Raw genomic sequence first — 20,644 nt, 5'->3', positions numbered from 1 at the left:
GGCTTTAGAGAATCAACCGCTAGCAATGAGAGAAGGGTCCATAATGAACACATGCTACGTACTGGTCTTTACAGAATGAACCTCCTGCAGTGAAAGCAAGATCCAAATGAACAGAATGCCATGCATTGAGCTTTACAGTATGAACCACTTGCAATGAAAGTAGGATCCACAATGAACATAATGCCATGCACTGGGCTTTACTGAATCAACCACTTGCAATGCAATAAGGTTCCACAAAGGTCACAATGGTGCGTACTGGGCTTTAGAGAATCAACCACTAGCAATGAGAGAAGGGTCCATAATGATCACATGCTACGTACTGGGCTTTACAGAATCAACCAGTAGCAATCAGAGAAGGGTCCATAATGAACACATGCTACGTACTGGGCTTTACAGAATGAACCTCTTGCAATGAAAGCAAGATCGAAATGAACATAATGCTTTGAAATGGGCTTTACAGTATGAACCAATTGCAATGAAAGTAGTATCCACAATGAACATAATGCCATGCACTGGGCTTTACTGAATCAACCACTTGCAATGCAATAAGGTTCCACAAAGGTCACAATGGAACGTACTGGGCTTTACAGAATGAACCACGTGCAATGCAATAAGGTTCCACAAAGGTCACAATGGTACATACTGGGCTTTACAGAATCAACCACTAGCAATCAGAGAAGGGTGCATAATGATCACAAGCTACGTACTGGGCTTTACAGAATCAACCACTTGCAATGAAAGCAAGATCCAAATGAACAGAATGCCATGCACTGAGCTTTACAGTATGAACCACTTGCAATGAAAGTGGGATCCACAATGAACAGAATGCCATGCACTGGGCTTTACAGTGTGAACCACTTGCAATGAAAGTAGGATCCACAATGAACAGAATGCCATGCACTGGGCTTTACAGTGTGAACCACTTGCAATGAAAGTAGGATCCACAATGAACAGAATGCCATGCACTGGGCTTTACAGTGTGAACCACTTGCAATGGAAGTAGGATGCACAATGAACAGAATGCCATGCACTCGGCTTTACTGAATTAACCACTTGCAATGCAATAAGGTTCCACAAAGATCACAATGGTACGTACTGGGCTTTACAGAATTAACCACTTGCCATGCAATAAGGTTCCACAAAGGTCACAATGGTTCGTACTGGGCTTTACAGAATGAACCACGTGCCATGCAATAAGGTTCCACAAAGGTCACAACGGGTCCATAATGATTACATGCTACGTACTGGGCTGTATAGAATCAACCACTAGCAATCAGAGATGGGTCCATAATGATTACATGCTACGTACTGGGCTGTACAGAATCAACCACTAGCAATGAAAGCATGATCTAAATGAACAGAATGCCATGCACTGAGCTTTACAGTATGAACCACTTGCAATGAAAGTAAGAAGGGTCCCTAATGATCACAATGCTATGTACTGGGCTTTACAGAATCAACAACTTGCAATGAAAGCATGATCCAAATGAACATAATGCCATGCACTGGGCTTTACAGAATCAACCACTTGCAATGCAATAATGTTCCACAAAGGTCACAATGGTTCGTACTGGGCTTTACAGAATGAACCACGTGCCATGCAATAAGGTTCCACAAAGGTCACAACGGTACATACTGGGCTTTAGAGAATCAACCACTAGCAATCAGAGAAGGGTCCAGAATGATTACATGCTACGTACTGGGCTGTACAGAATGAACCACTAGCAATGAGAGAAGGGTCCAGAATGATTACATGCTACGTACTGGGCTGTACAGAATCAACCACTAGCAATGAGAGAAGGGTCCATAATGATCACATGCTACGAACTGGGCTTTACAGAATCAACCACTAGCAATCAGAGAATGATCCATAATGATTACATGCTACCTACTGGTCTTTACAGAATGAACCTCTTGCAATGAAAGCAAGATCGAAATGAACATAATGCTTTGACCTGGTCTTTACAGAATGAACCTCTTGCAATGAAAGCAAGATCCAAATGAACAGAATGCCATGCACTGAGCTTTACAGTTTGAACCACTTGCAATGCAAGTAGTATCTACAATGAACGTAATGACATGCACTGGGCTTTACTGAATTAACCACTTGCAATGCAATAAGGTTCCACAAAGGTCACAATGGTACGTACTGGGCTTTGGAGAATCAACCACTAGCAATCAGAGAAGGGTCCATAATGATCACATGCTACGTACTGGGCTTTACAGAATCAACCACTTGCAAGGCAATAAGGTTCCACAAAGGTCACAATGGTACGTACTGGGCTTTAGAGAATCAACCGCTAGCAATGAGAGAAGGGTCCATAATGAACACATGCTACGTACTGGTCTTTACAGAATGAACCTCCTGCAGTGAAAGCAAGATCCAAATGAACAGAATGCCATGCATTGAGCTTTACAGTATGAACCACTTGCAATGAAAGTAGGATCCACAATGAACATAATGCCATGCACTGGGCTTTACTGAATCAACCACTTGCAATGCAATAAGGTTCCACAAAGGTCACAATGGTGCGTACTGGGCTTTAGAGAATCAACCACTAGCAATGAGAGAAGGGTCCATAATGATCACATGCTACGTACTGGGCTTTACAGAATCAACCAGTAGCAATCAGAGAAGGGTCCATAATGAACACATGCTACGTACTGGGCTTTACAGAATGAACCTCTTGCAATGAAAGCAAGATCGAAATGAACATAATGCTTTGAAATGGGCTTTACAGTATGAACCAATTGCAATGAAAGTAGTATCCACAATGAACATAATGCCATGCACTGGGCTTTACTGAATCAACCACTTGCAATGCAATAAGGTTCCACAAAGGTCACAATGGAACGTACTGGGCTTTACAGAATGAACCACGTGCAATGCAATAAGGTTCCACAAAGGTCACAATGGTACATACTGGGCTTTACAGAATCAACCACTAGCAATCAGAGAAGGGTGCATAATGATCACAAGCTACGTACTGGGCTTTACAGAATCAACCACTTGCAATGAAAGCAAGATCCAAATGAACAGAATGCCATGCACTGAGCTTTACAGTATGAACCACTTGCAATGAAAGTGGGATCCACAATGAACAGAATGCCATGCACTGGGCTTTACAGTGTGAACCACTTGCAATGAAAGTAGGATCCACAATGAACAGAATGCCATGCACTGGGCTTTACAGTGTGAACCACTTGCAATGAAAGTAGGATCCACAATGAACAGAATGCCATGCACTGGGCTTTACAGTGTGAACCACTTGCAATGGAAGTAGGATGCACAATGAACAGAATGCCATGCACTCGGCTTTACTGAATTAACCACTTGCAATGCAATAAGGTTCCACAAAGATCACAATGGTACGTACTGGGCTTTACAGAATTAACCACTTGCCATGCAATAAGGTTCCACAAAGGTCACAATGGTTCGTACTGGGCTTTACAGAATGAACCACGTGCCATGCAATAAGGTTCCACAAAGGTCACAACGGGTCCATAATGATTACATGCTACGTACTGGGCTGTATAGAATCAACCACTAGCAATCAGAGATGGGTCCATAATGATTACATGCTACGTACTGGGCTGTACAGAATCAACCACTAGCAATCAGAGAAGGGTCCATAATGATCACATGCTACGTACTGGGCTTTACAGAATCAACCACTAGCAATCAGAGAAGGGTCCATAATGATCCCATGCTACTTACTGGGCTTTAGAGAATCAACCACTTGCAATGAAATCCAGATCCAAATGAACAGAATGCCATGCACTGAGCTTTACAGTATGAACCACTTGCAATGAAAGTAAGAAGGGTCCCTAATGATCACAATGCTATGTACTGGGCTTTACAGAATCAACCACTTGAAATGAAAGCATGATCTAAATGAACAGAATGCCATGCACGGAGCTTTACAGTATGAACCACTTGCAATGAAAGTAAGAAGGGTCCCTAATGATCACAATGCCATGTACTGGGCTTTACAGAATCAACCACTTGAAATGAAAGCATGATCTAAATGAACAGAATGCCATGCACTGAGCTTTACAGTATGAACCACTTGCAATGAAAGTAAGAAGGGTCCCTAATGATCACAATGCTATGTACTGGGCTTTACAGAATCAACCACTTGCAATGAAAGCATGATCCAAATGAACATAATGCCATGCACTGGGCTTTACAGAATCAACCACTAGCAATCAGAGAAGGGTCCATAATGAACACATGCTACGTACTGGGCTTTACAGAATTAACCACTTGCAATGCAATAAGGTTCCACAAAGGTCACAACGGTACGTACTGGGCTTTAGAGAATCAACCACTAGCAATGAGAGAAGGGTCCATAATGATCACATGCTAGGTACTGGGCTTTACAGAATCAACCACTAGCAATCAGAGAAGGGTGCATAATGATCACAAGCTACGTACTGGGCTTTACAGAATCAACCACTTGCAATGAAAGCATGATCTAAATGAACAGAATGCCATGCACTGAGCTTTACAGTATGAACCACTTGCAATGAAAGCAAGATCCAAATGAACAGAATGCCATGCACTGAGCTTTACAGTATGAACCACTTGCAATGAAAGTAAGAAGGGTCCCTAATGATCACAATGCTATGTACTGGGCTTTACAGAATCAACCACTTGCAATGAAAGCATGATCCAAATGAACATAATGCCATGCACTGGGCTTTACAGAATCAACCACTTGCAATGCAATAATGTTCCACAAAGGTCACAATGGTTCGTACTGGGCTTTACAGAATGAACCACGTGCCATGCAATAAGGTTCCACAAAGGTCACAACGGTACATACTGGGCTTTAGAGAATCAACCACTAGCAATCAGAGAAGGGTCCAGAATGATTACATGCTACGTACTGGGCTGTACAGAATGAACCACTAGCAATGAGAGAAGGGTCCAGAATGATTACATGCTACGTACTGGGCTGTACAGAATCAACCACTAGCAATGAGAGAAGGGTCCATAATGATCACATGCTACGTACTGGGCTTTACAGAATCAACCACTAGCAATCAGAGAATGATCCATAATGATTACATGCTACCTACTGGTCTTTACAGAATGAACCTCTTGCAATGAAAGCAAGATCGAAATGAACATAATGCTTTGACCTGGTCTTTACAGAATGAACCTCTTGCAATGAAAGCAAGATCCAAATGAACAGAATGCCATGCACTGAGCTTTACAGTTTGAACCACTTGCAATGCAAGTAGTATATACAATGAACGTAATGACATGCACTGGGCTCTACTGAATTAACCACTTGCAATACAATAAGGTTCCACAAAGGTCACAATGGTACGTACTGGGCTTTGGAGAATCAACCACTAGCAATCAGAGAAGGGTCCATAATGATCACATGCTACGTACTGGGCTTTACAGAATCAACCACTTGCAAGGCAATAAGGTTCCACAAAGGTCACAATGGTACGTACTGGGCTTTAGAGAATCAACCGCTAGCAATGAGAGAAGGGTCCATAATGAACACATGCTACGTACTGGTCTTTACAGAATGAACCTCCTGCAGTGAAAGCAAGATCCAAATGAACAGAATGCCATGCATTGAGCTTTACAGTATGAACCACTTGCAATGAAAGTAGGATCCACAATGAACATAATGCCATGCACTGGGCTTTACTGAATCAACCACTTGCAATGCAATAAGGTTCCACAAAGGTCACAATGGTGCGTACTGGGCTTTAGAGAATCAACCACTAGCAATGAGAGAAGGGTCCATAATGATCACATGCTACGTACTGGGCTTTACAGAATCAACCAGTAGCAATCAGAGAAGGGTCCATAATGAACACATGCTACGTACTGGGCTTTACAGAATGAACCTCTTGCAATGAAAGCAAGATCGAAATGAACATAATGCTTTGAAATGGGCTTTACAGTATGAACCAATTGCAATGAAAGTAGTATCCACAATGAACATAATGCCATGCACTGGGCTTTACTGAATCAACCACTTGCAATGCAATAAGGTTCCACAAAGGTCACAATGGAACGTACTGGGCTTTACAGAATGAACCACGTGCAATGCAATAAGGTTCCACAAAGGTCACAATGGTACATACTGGGCTTTACAGAATCAACCACTAGCAATCAGAGAAGGGTGCATAATGATCACAAGCTACGTACTGGGCTTTACAGAATCAACCACTTGCAATGAAAGCAAGATCCAAATGAACAGAATGCCATGCACTGAGCTTTACAGTATGAACCACTTGCAATGAAAGTAGGATCCACAATGAACAGAATGCCATGCACTGGGCTTTACAGTGTGAACCACTTGCAATGAAAGTAGGATCCACAATGAACAGAATGCCATGCACTGGGCTTTACAGTGTGAACCACTTGCAATGAAAGTAGGATCCACAATGAACAGAATGCCATGCACTGGGCTTTACAGTGTGAACCACTTGCAATGGAAGTAGGATGCACAATGAACAGAATGCCATGCACTCGGCTTTACTGAATTAACCACTTGCAATGCAATAAGGTTCCACAAAGATCACAATGGTACGTACTGGGCTTTACAGAATTAACCACTTGCCATGCAATAAGGTTCCACAAAGGTCACAATGGTTCGTACTGGGCTTTACAGAATGAACCACGTGCCATGCAATAAGGTTCCACAAAGGTCACAACGGGTCCATAATGATTACATGCTACGTACTGGGCTGTATAGAATCAACCACTAGCAATCAGAGATGGTCCATAATGATTACATGCTACGTACTGGGCTGTACAGAATCAACCACTAGCAATCAGAGAAGGGTCCATAATGATCACATGCTACGTACTGGGCTTTACAGAATCAACCACTAGCAATCAGAGAAGGGTCCATAATGATTACTTGCTACGTACTGGGCTGTACAGAATGAACCACTAGCAATCAGAGAAGGGTCCATAATGATTACATGCTACGTACTGGGCTGTACAGAATGAACCACTAGCAATCAGAGATGGGTCCATAATGATTACATGCTACGTACTGGGCTGTACAGAATCAACCACTAGCAATCAGAGAAGGGTCCATAATGATCACATGCTACGTACTGGGCTTTACAGAATCAACCACTAGCAATCAGAGAAGGGTCCATAAGGATTACATGCTACGTACTGGGCTGTACAGAATCAACCACTAGCAATCAGAGAAGGGTCCATAATGATTACATGCTACGTACTGGGCTGTACAGAATGAACCACTAGCAATCAGAGAAGGGTCCATAATGATTACATGCTACGTACTGGGCTGTACAGAATGAACCACTAGCAATCAGAGAAGGGTCCATAATGATTACATGCTACGTACTGGGCTTTACAGAATCAACCACTAGCAATCAGAGAATGGTCCATAATGATTACATGCTACGTACTGGGCTTTAGAGAATCAACCACTAGCAATCAGAGAAGGGTCCATAATGATCACATGCTACGTACTGGGCTTTACAGAATGAACCACTTGCAATGAAAGTAGTATCCACAATGAACATAATGACATGCACTGGGCTTTACTGAATTAACCACTTGCAATGCAATAAGGTTCCACAAAGGTCACAATGGTTCGTACTGGGCTATAGAGAATCAACAACTAGCAATGATAGTAGGATCCATAATGAACACATGCTACGTACTGGTCTTTACAGAATGAACCTCCTGCAGTGAAAGCAAGACCCAAATGAACAGAATGCCATGCATTGAGCTTTACAGTATGAACCACTTGCAATGAAAGTAGGATCCACAATGAACATAATGCCATGCATTGGGCTTTACTGAATTAACCACTTGCAATGCAATAAGGTTCCACAAAGGTCACAATGGAACGTACTGGGCTTTAGGGAATCAACCACTAGCAATGAGAGAAGCATCCATAATGATCACATGCTAGGTACTGGGCTTTACAGAATGAACCAGTAGCAATCAGAGAATGGTCCATAATGATCACATGCTACGTACTGGGCTTTACAGAATTAACCACTTGCAAGGCAATAAGGTTCCACAAAGGTCATAATGGTTCGTACTGGGCTTTAGATAATCAACCACTAGCAATGAGAGAAGGGTCCATAATGATCCCATGCTACTTACTGGGCTTTAGAGAATCAACCACTTGCAATGAAATCCAGATCCAAATGAACAGAATGCCATGCACTGAGCTTTACAGTATGAACCACTTGCAATGAAAGTAAGAAGGGTCCCTAATGATCACAATGCTATGTACTGGGCTTTACAGAATCAACCACTTGAAATGAAAGCATGATCTAAATGAACAGAATGCCATGCACTGAGCTTTACAGTATGAACCACTTGCAATGAAAGTAAGAAGGGTCCCTAATGATCACAATGCCATGTACTGGGCTTTACAGAATCAACCACTTGAAATGAAAGCATGATCTAAATGAACAGAATGCCATGCACTGAGCTTTACAGTATGAACCACTTGCAATGAAAGTAAGAAGGGTCCCTAATGATCACAATGCTATGTACTGGGCTTTACAGAATCAACCACTTGCAATGAAAGCATGATCTAAATGAACATAATGCCATGCACTGGGCTTTACAGAATCAACCACTAGCAATCAGAGAAGGGTCCATAATGAACACATGCTACGTACTGGGCTTTACAGAATTAACCACTTGCAATGCAATAAGGTTCCACAAAGGTCACAACGGTACGTACTGGGCTTTAGAGAATCAACCACTAGCAATGAGAGAAGGGTCCATAATGATCACATGCTAGGTACTGGGCTTTACAGAATCAACCACTTGCAATGAAAGCATGATCTAAATGAACAGAATGCCATGCACGGAGCTTTACAGTATGAACCACTTGCAATGAAAGTAAGAAGGGTCCCTAATGATCACAATGCTATGTACTGGGCTTTACAGAATCAACCACTTGCAATGAAAGCATGATCTAAATGAACAGAATGCCATGCACTGAGCTTTACAGTATGAACCACTTGCAATGAAAGTAAGAAGGGTCCCTAATGATCACAATGCTATGTACTGGGCTTTACAGAATCAACCACTTGCAATGAAAGCATGATCCAAATGAACATAATGCCATGCACTGGGCTTTACAGAATCAACCACTTGCAATGCAATAATGTTCCACAAAGGTCACAATGGTTCGTACTGGGCTTTACAGAATGAACCACGTGCCATGCAATAAGGTTCCACAAAGGTCACAACGGTACATACTGGGCTTTAGAGAATCAACCACTAGCAATCAGAGAAGGGTCCAGAATGATTACATGCTACGTACTGGGCTGTACAGAATGAACCACTAGCAATGAGAGAAGGGTCCAGAATGATTACATGCTACGTACTGGGCTGTACAGAATCAACCACTAGCAATGAGAGAAGGGTCCATAATGATTACATGCTACGTACTGGGCTGTACAGAATGAACCACTAGCAATCAGAGAAGGGTCCATAATGATCACATGCTACGTACTGGGCTTTACAGAATCAACCACTAGCAATCAGAGAATGATCCATAATGATTACATGCTACCTACTGGTCTTTACAGAATGAACCTCTTGCAATGAAAGCAAGATCGAAATGAACATAATGCTTTGACCTGGTCTTTACAGAATGAACCTCTTGCAATGAAAGCAAGATCCAAATGAACAGAATGCCATGCACTGAGCTTTACAGTTTGAACCACTTGCAATGCAAGTAGTATATACAATGAACGTAATGACATGCACTGGGCTTTACTGAATTAACCACTTGCAATGCAATAAGGTTCCACAAAGGTCACAATGGTACGTACTGGGCTTTGGAGAATCAACCACTAGCAATCAGAGAAGGGTCCATAATGATCACATGCTACGTACTGGGCTTTACAGAATCAACCACTTGCAAGGCAATAAGGTTCCACAAAGGTCACAATGGTACGTACTGGGCTTTAGAGAATCAACCGCTAGCAATGAGAGAAGGGTCCATAATGAACACATGCTACGTACTGGTCTTTACAGTATGAACCACTTGCAATGAAAGTAGGATCCACAATGAACATAATGCCATGCACTGGGCTTTACTGAATCAACCACTTGCAATGCAATAAGGTTCCACAAAGGTCACAATGGTACGTACTGGGCTTTAGAGAATCAACCACTAGCAATGAGAGAAGGGTCCATAATGATCACATGCTACGTACTGGGCTTTACAGAATCAACCAGTAGCAATCAGAGAAGGGTCCATAATGAACACATGCTACGTACTGGGCTTTACAGAATGAACCTCTTGCAATGAAAGCAAGATCGAAATGAATATAATGCTTTGAAATGGGCTTTACAGTATGAACCAATTGCAATGAAAGTAGTATCCACAATGAACATAATGCCATGCACTGGGCTTTACTGAATCAACCACTTGCAATGCAATAAGGTTCCACAAAGGTCACAATGGAACGTACTGGGCTTTACAGAATGAACCACGTGCAATGCAATAAGGTTCCACAAAGGTCACAATGGTACATACTGGGCTTTACAGAATCAACCACTAGCAATCAGAGAAGGGTGCATAATGATCACAAGCTACGTACTGGGCTTTACAGAATCAACCACTTGCAATGAAAGCAAGATCCAAATGAACAGAATGCCATGCACTGAGCTTTACAGTATGAACCACTTGCAATGAAAGTAGGATCCACAAGGATCACAATGCTATGTACTGGGCTTTACAGAATTAACCACTTGCAATGCAATAAGGTTCCACAAAGGTCACAATGCTACGTACTGGGCTTTAGAGAATCAACCGCTAGCAATTAGAGAAGGGTCCATAATGAACACATGCTACCTACTGGTCTTTACAGAATGAACCTCTTGCAATGAAAGCAAGATCGAAATGAAAATAATGCTTTGAACTGGGCTTTACAGAATCAACCACTTGCAATGCAATAAGGTTCCACAAAGGTCACAATGCTACGTACTGGGCTTTAGAGAATCAACCGCTAGCAATTAGAGAAGGGTCCATAATGAACACATGCTACGTACTGGTCTTTACAAAATGAACCTCTTGCAATGAAAGCAAGACCCAAATGAACAGAATGCCATGCATTGAGCTTTACAGTATGAACCACTTGCAATGAAGGTCAGAAGGATCCCTAATGATCACAATGCTATGTACTGGGCTTTACAGAATCAACCACTTGCAATGAAAGCAAGATCCAAATGAACAGCATGCCATGCACTGAGCTTTACAGAATTAACCACTTGCAATGCAATAAGGTTCCACAAAGGTCACAATGCTACGTACTGGGCTTTAGAGAATCAACCACTAGCAATCAGAGAAGGGTCCATAATGATTACATGCTACGTACTGGGCTTTACAGAATGAACCTCCTGCAATGAAAGCAAGATCCAAATCAACAGAATGCCATGCACTGAGCTTTACAGTATGAACCACTTGCAATGAATGTAGTATCCCCAATAACACAATGCCATGCACTGGGCTTTACAGAATGAACCACTTGCAATGCAATAAGGTTCCACAAAGGTCACAATGGTACGTACTGGGCTTAAGAGAATCAACCACTAGCAATCAGAGAAGGGACCATAATGAACACAAGCTACGTACTGGGCTTTACAGAATGAACCTCTTGCAATGAAAGCAAGATCCAAATGAACAGAATGCCATGCACTGAGCTTTATAGTATGAACCACTTGCAATGAAAGTAGTATCCACAATGAACATAATGCCATGCACTGGGCTTTACCGTGTGAACCACTTGCAATGAAAGTAGGATCCACAATGAACATAGTGCCATGCACTGGGCTTTACAGATTGAACCAGTTACAATAAAATAAGGTTCCACAAAGGTCACGATGGTTCGTACTGGGCTTTACAGAATCAACCACTAGCAATCAGAGAAGTGTCCAAAATGATCACATACTACGTACTGCGCTTTAGAGAATGAACCTCTTGCAATGAGAGAACGGTCCATAATGATCACAATGCTACATACTGGGCTTTACTCCATCAACCACTAGCAATGAAAGGTCCATAATGAACACATGCTACGTACTGGGCTTTACAGAATCAACCATTTGCAATGCAATAAAGTTCCACAAAGGTCACAATGGTACGTACTGGGCTTTAGAGAATCAATCGCTAGCAATGAGAGAAGGGTCCATAATGAACACATGCTACGTACTGGGCTTTACAGAATCAACCACTTGCAATGAAAGCAAGACCCAAATGAACAGAATGCCATGCATTGAGCTTTACAGTATGAACCACTTGCAATGAAGGAAAGAAGGATCCCTAATGATCACAATGCTATGTACTGGGCTTTATAGAATTAACCACTTGCCATGCAATAAGGTTCCACAAAGGTCACAATGCTACGTACTGGGCTTTAGAGAATCAACCACTAGCAATCAGAGAAGGGTCCATAATGATTACATGCTACCTACTGGTCTTTACAGAATGAACCTCTTGCAATGAAAGCAAGATCGAAATGAACATAATGCTTTGAACTGGGCTTTACAGTATGAACCACTTACAATGAAGGTAAGAAGGATCCCTAATGATCACAATGCTATAAGGCAATAAGGTTCCACAAAGGTCACAATGGTTCGTACTGGGCTTTAGAGAATCAACCACTAGCAATGAGAGAAGGGTCCATAATGATCCCATGCTACTTACTGGGCTTTAGAGAATCAACCACTTGCAATGAAAGCCAGATCCAAATGAACAGAATGCCATGCACTGAGCTTTACAGTATGAACCACTTGCAATGAAAGCAGGATCCACAATGAACATAATGACATGCACTGGGCTTTACTGAATTAACCACTTGCAATGCAATAAGGTTCCACAAAGGTCACAATGGTACGTACTGGGCTTTGGAGAATCAACCACTAGCAATCAGAGAAGGGTCCATAATGATCACATGCTACGTACTGGGCTTTACAGAATCAACCACTTGCAAGGCAATAAGGTTCCACAAAGGTCACAATGGTACGTACTGGGCTTTAGAGAATCAACCGCTAGCAATGAGAGAAGGGTCCATAATGAACACGTACTGGTCTTTACAGAATGAACCTCCTGCAGTGAAAGCAAGATCCAAATGAAGAGAATGCCATGCATTGAGCTTTACAGTATGAACCACTTGCAATGAAAGTAGGATCCACAATGAACATAATGCCATGCACTGGGCTTTACTGAATCAACCACTTGCAATGCAATAAGGTTCCACAAAGGTCACAATGGTACGTACTGGGCTTTAGAGAATCAACCACTAGCAATGAGAGAAGGGTCCATAATGATCACATGCTACGTACTGGGCTTTACAGAATCAACCAGTAGCAATCAGAGAAGGGTCCATAATGAACACATGCTACGTACTGGGCTTTACAGAATGAACCTCTTGCAATGAAAGCAAGATCGAAATGAACATAATGCTTTGAAATGGGCTTTACAGTATGAACCAATTGCAATGAAAGTAGTATCCACAATGAACATAATGCCATGCACTGGGCTTTACTGAATCAACCACTTGCAATGCAATAAGGTTCCACAAAGGTCACAATGGAACGTACTGGGCTTTACAGAATGAACCACGTGCAATGCAATAAGGTTCCACAAAGGTCACAATGGTACATACTGGGCTTTACAGAATCAACCACTAGCAATAAGAGAAGGGTGCATAATGATCACAAGCTACGTACTGGGCTTTACAGAATCAACCACTTGCAATGAAAGCAAGATCCAAATGAACAGAATGCCATGCACTGAGCTTTACAGTATGAACCACTTGCAATGAAAGTAGGATTCACAATGAACATAATGCCATGCACTGGGCTTTACAGAATTAACCACTTGCAATGCAATAAGGTTCCACAAAGGTCACAATGGTACGTACTGGGCTTAAGAGAATCAACCACTAGCAATCAGAGAAGGGACCATAATGAACACAAGCTACGTACTGGGCTTTACAGAATGAACCTCTTGCAATGAAAGCAAGATCCAAATGCACAGAATGCCATGCACTGAGCTTTATAGTATGAACCACTTGCAATGAATGTAGTATCCACAATGAACATAATGCCATGCACTGGGCTTTACCGTGTGAACCACTTGCAATGAAAGTAGGATCCACAATGAACATAGTGCCATGCACTGGGCTTTACAGATTGAACCAGTTACAATAAAATAAGGTTCCACAAAGGTCACGATGGTTCGTACTGGGCTTTACAGAATCAACCACTAGCAATCAGAGAGGTGTCCAAAATGATCACATACTACGTACTGCGCTTTAGAGAATGAACCTCTTGCAATGAGAGAACGGTCCATAATGATCACAATGCTACATACTGGGCTTTACTCCATCAACCACTAGCCATGAAAGGTCCATAATGAACACATGCTACGTACTGGGCTTTACAGAATCAACCATTTGCAATGCAATAAAGTTCCACAAAGGTCACAATGGTACGTACTGGGCTTTAGAGAATCAATCGCTAGCAATGAGAGAAGGGTCCATAATGAACACATGCTACGTACTGGGCTTTACAGAATCAACCACTTGCAATGAAAGCAAGACCCAAATGAACAGAATGCCATGCATTGAGCTTTACAGTATGAACCACTTGCAATGAAAGAAGGATCCCTAATGATCACAATGCTATGTACTGGGCTTTATAGAATTAACCACTTGCCATGCAATAAGGTTCCACAAAGGTCACAATGCTACGTACTGGGCTTTAGAGAATCAACCACTAGCAATCAGAGAAGGGTCCATAATGATTACATGTTACCTACTGGTCTTTACAGAATGAACCTCTTGCAATGAAAGCAAGATCGAAATGAACATAATGCTTTGAACTGGGCTTTACAGTATGAACCACTTACAATGAAGGTAAGAAGGATCCCTAATGATCACAATGCTATAAGGCAATAAGGTTCCACAAAGGTCACAATGGTTCGTACTGGGCTTTAGAGAATCAACCACTAGCAATCAGAGAAGGGTCCATAATGATTACATGCTACCTACTGGTCTTTACAGAATGAACCTCTTACAATGAAAGCAAGATCCAAATGAACATAATGCCATGCACTGAGCTTTACAGTATGAACCACTTGCAATGAAAGTAAGAAGGGTCCCTAATGATCACAATGCTATGTACTGGGCTTTACAGAATCAACCACTTGCAATGAAAGCATGATCTAAATGAACAGAATGCCATGCACTGAGCTTTACAGTATGAACCACTTGCAATGAAAGTAAGAAGGGTCCCTAATGATCACAATGCTATGTACTGGGCTTTACAGAATCAACCACTTGCAATGAAAGCATGATCCAAATGAACATAATGCCATGCACTGGGCTTTACAGAATCAACCACTAGCAATCAGAGAAGGGTCCATAATGAACACATGCTACGTACTGGGCTTTACAGAATTAACCACTTGCAATGCAATAAGGTTCCACAAAGGTCACAATGGTTCGTACTGGGCTTTACAGAATGAACCACGTGCCATGCAATAAGGTTCCACAAAGGTCACAACGGTACATACTGGGCTTTAGAGAATCAACCACTAGCAATCAGAGAAGGGTCCAGAATGATTACATGCTACGTACTGGGCTGTACAGAATGAACCACTAGCAATGAGAGAAGGGTCCAGAATGATTACATGCTACGTACTGGGCTGTACAGAATCAACCACTAGCAATGAGAGAAGGGTCCATAATGATTACATGCTACGTACTGGGCTGTACAGAATCAACCACTAGCAATGAGAGAAGGGTCCATAATGATTACATGCTACGTACTGGGCTGTACAGAATGAACCACTAGCAATCAGAGAAGGGTCCATAATGATCACATGCTACGTACTGGGCTGTACAGAATCAACCACTAGCAATCAGAGAAGGGTCCATAATGATCACATGCTACGTACTGGGCTTTACAGAATCAACCACTAGCAATCAGAGAAGGGTCCATAATGATCCCATGCTACTTACTGGGCTTTAGAGAATCAACCACTTGCAATGAAATCCAGATCCAAATGAACAGAATGCCATGCACTGAGCTTTACAGTATGAACCACTTGCAATGAAAGTAAGAAGGGTCCCTAAAGATCACAATGCTATGTACTGGGCTTTACAGAATCAACCACTTGAAATGAAAGCATGATCTAAATGAACAGAATGCCATGCACGGAGCTTTACAGTATGAACCACTTGCAATGAAAGTAAGAAGGGTCCCTAATGATCACAATGCCATGTACTGGGCTTTACAGAATCAACCACTTGAAATGAAAGCATGATCTAAATGAACAGAATGCCATGCACTGAGCTTTACAGTATGAACCACTTGCAATGAATGTAGTATCCACAATGAACATAATGCCATGCACTGGGCTTTACCGTGTGAACCACTTGCAATGAAAGTAGGATCCACAATGAACATAGTGCCATGCACTGGGCTTTACAGATTGAACCAGTTACAATAAAATAAGGTTCCACAAAGGTCACGATGGTTCGTACTGGGCTTTACAGAATCAACCACTAGCAATCAGAGAGGTGTCCAAAATGATCACATACTACGTACTGCGCTTTAGAGAATGAACCTCTTGCAATGAGAGAACGGTCCATAATGATCACAATGCTACATACTGGGCTTTACTCCATCAACCACTAGCCATGAAAGGTCCATAATGAACACATGCTACGTACTGGGCTTTACAGAATCAACCATTTGCAATGCAATAAAGTTCCACAAAGGTCACAATGGTACGTACTGGGCTTTAGAGAATCAATCGCTAGCAATGAGAGAAGGGTCCATAATGAACACATGCTACGTACTGGGCTTTACAGAATCAACCACTTGCAATGAAAGCAAGACCCAAATGAACAGAATGCCATGCATTGAGCTTTACAGTATGAACCACTTGCAATGAAAGAAGGATCCCTAATGATCACAATGCTATGTACTGGGCTTTATAGAATTAACCACTTGCCATGCAATAAGGTTCCACAAAGGTCACAATGCTACGTACTGGGCTTTAGAGAATCAACCACTAGCAATCAGAGAAGGGTCCATAATGATTACATGTTACCTACTGGTCTTTACAGAATGAACCTCTTGCAATGAAAGCAAGATCGAAATGAACATAATGCTTTGAACTGGGCTTTACAGTATGAACCACTTACAATGAAGGTAAGAAGGATCCCTAATGATCACAATGCTATAAGGCAATAAGGTTCCACAAAGGTCACAATGGTTCGTACTGGGCTTTAGAGAATCAACCACTAGCAATCAGAGAAGGGTCCATAATGATTACATGCTACCTACTGGTCTTTACAGAATGAACCTCTTACAATGAAAGCAAGATCCAAATGAACATAATGCCATGCACTGAGCTTTACAGTATGAACCACTTGCAATGAAAGTAAGAAGGGTCCCTAATGATCACAATGCTATGTACTGGGCTTTACAGAATCAACCACTTGCAATGAAAGCATGATCTAAATGAACAGAATGCCATGCACTGAGCTTTACAGTATGAACCACTTGCAATGAAAGTAAGAAGGGTCCCTAATGTCACAATGCTATGTACTGGGCTTTACAGAATCAACCACTTGCAATGAAAGCATGATCCAAATGAACATAATGCCATGCACTGGGCTTTACAGAATCAACCACTAGCAATCAGAGAAGGGTCCATAATGAACACATGCTACGTACTGGGCTTTACAGAATTAACCACTTGCAATGCAATAAGGTTCCACAAAGGTCACAATGGTTCGTACTGGGCTTTACAGAATGAACCACGTGCCATGCAATAAGGTTCCACAAAGGTCACAACGGTACATACTGGGCTTTAGAGAATCAACCACTAGCAATCAGAGAAGGGTCCAGAATGATTACATGCTACGTACTGGGCTGTACAGAATGAACCACTAGCAATGAGAGAAGGGTCCAGAATGATTACATGCTACGTACTGGGCTGTACAGAATCAACCACTAGCAATGAGAGAAGGGTCCATAATGATTACATGCTACGTACTGGGCTGTACAGAATCAACCACTAGCAATGAGAGAAGGGTCCATAATGATTACATGCTACGTACTGGGCTGTACAGAATGAACCACTAGCAATCAGAGAAGGGTCCATAATGATCACATGCTACGTACTGGGCTTTACAGAATCAACCACTTGCAATGCAATAAGGTTCCACAAAGGTCACAATGGTACGTACTGGGCTTTACAGAATCAACCACTAGCAATCAGAGAAGGGTGCATAATGATCACAAGCTACGTACTGGGCTTTACAGAATCAACCACTTGCAATGAAAGCAAGATCGAAATGAACAGAATGCCATGCACTGAGCTTTACAGTATGAACCACTTGCAATGAAAGTAGGATCCACAATGAACATAATGCCATGCACTGGGCTTTACAGAATTAACCACTTGCAATGCAATAAGGTTCCACAAAGGTCACAATGCTACGTACTGGGCTTTAGAGAATCAACCGCTAGCAATCAGAGAAGGGTCCATAATGATTACATGCTACCTACTGGTCTTTACAGAATGAACCTCTTGCAATGAAAGCAAGATCGAAATGAAAATAATGCTTTGAACTGGGCTTTACAGAATCAACCACTTGCAATGCAATAAGGTTCCACAAAGGTCACAATGCTACGTACTGGGCTTTAGAGAATCAACCACTAGCAATGATAGTAGGGTCCATAATGAACACATGCTACGTACTGGTCTTTACAAAATGAACCTCTTGCAATGAAAGCAAGACCCAAATGAACAGAATGCCATGCACTGAGCTTTACAGTATGAACCACTTGCAATGAAAGTAGTATCCACAATGAACATAATGCCATGCACTGGGCTTTACTGAATGAACCAGTTGCAATGCAATAAGGTTCCACAAAGGTCACAATGGTACGTACTGGGCTTTACAGAATCAACCACTAGCAATCAGAGAAGGGTGCATAATGATCACAAGCTACGTACTGGGCTTTACAGAATCAACCACTTGCAATGAAAGCAAGATCGAAATGAACAGAATGCCATGCACTGAGCTTTACAGTATGAACCACTTGCAATGAAAGTAGGATCCACAATGAACATAATGCCATGCACTGGGCTTTACAGAATTAACCACTTGCAATGCAATAAGGTTCCACAAAGGTCACAATGCTACGTACTGGGCTTTAGAGAATCAACCGCTAGCAATCAGAGAAGGGTCCATAATGATTACATGCTACCTACTGGTCTTTACAGAATGAACCTCTTGCAATGAAAGCAAGATCGATATGAAAATAATGCTTTGAACTGGGCTTTACAGAATCAACCACTTGCAATGCAATAAGGTTCCACAAAGGTCACAATGCTACGTACTGGGCTTTAGAGAATCAACCGCTAGCAATGAGAGAAGGGTCCATAATGAACACATGCTACGTACTGGTCTTTACAGAATGAACCTCTTACAATGAAAGCAAGATCCAAATGAACAGAATGCCATGCACTGAGCTTTACAGTATGAACCACTTGCAATGAAGGAAAGAAGGATCCCTAATGATCACAATGCTATGTACTGGGCTTTATAGAATTAACCACTTGCCATGCAATAAGGTTCCACAAAGGTCACAATGCTACGTACTGGGCTTTCGAGAATCAACCACTAGCAATCAGAGAAGGGTCCATAATGATTACATGCTACCTACTGGTCTTTACAGAATGAACCTCTTGCAATCAAAGCAAGATCGAAATGAACATAATGCTTTGAACTGGGCTTTACAGTATGAACCACTTACAATGAAGGTAAGAAGTATCCCTAATGATCACAATGCTATGTACTGGGCTTTACAGAATCAACCACTTGCAATGAAAGCAAGATCCAAATGAACAGAATGCCATGCACTGAGCTTTACAGAATGAACCACTTGCAATGCTATAAGGTTCCACAAAGGTCACAATGGTTCGTACTGGGCTTTAGAGAATCAACCACTAGGAATGTTAGAAGGGTCCATAATGAACACATGCTACGTACTGGGCTTTAAGGAATGAACCTCTTGCAATGAAAGCAAGACCCAAATGAACAGAATGCCATGCATTGAGCTTTACAGTATGAACCACTTGCAATGAAGCTAAGAAGGATCCCTAATGATCACAATGCTATGTACTGGGCTTTACAGAATCAACCACTTGCAATGAAAGCAAGATCCAAATGAACAGAATGCCATGCACTGAGCTTTACAGTATGAACTACTTGCAATGAAAGTAGGATCCACAATGAACATAATGCCATGCACTGGGCTTTACTGAATTAACCACTTGCAATGCAATAAGGTTCCACAAAGGTCACAATGGTACGTACTGGGCTTTAGAGAATCAACCACTTGCAATGAAAGCATGATCTAAATGAACAGAATGCCATGCACGGAGCTTTACAGTATGAACCACTTGCAATGAAAGTAAGAAGGGTCCCTAATGATCACAATGCTATGTACTGGGCTTTACAGAATCAACCACTTGCAATGAAAGCATGATCTAAATGAACAGAATGCCATGCACTGAGCTTTACAGTATGAACCACTTGCAATGAAAGTAAGAAG

The sequence above is a fragment of the Anolis carolinensis genome, unplaced genomic scaffold (genome assembly GCF_035594765.1).
Source record: "Anolis carolinensis isolate JA03-04 unplaced genomic scaffold, rAnoCar3.1.pri scaffold_7, whole genome shotgun sequence".
Taxonomy (NCBI): Eukaryota; Metazoa; Chordata; class Lepidosauria; order Squamata; family Dactyloidae; genus Anolis; species Anolis carolinensis.
The sequence above is the reverse complement of the archived record's forward strand: the minus strand, read 5'-3'. Positions refer to the sequence as shown.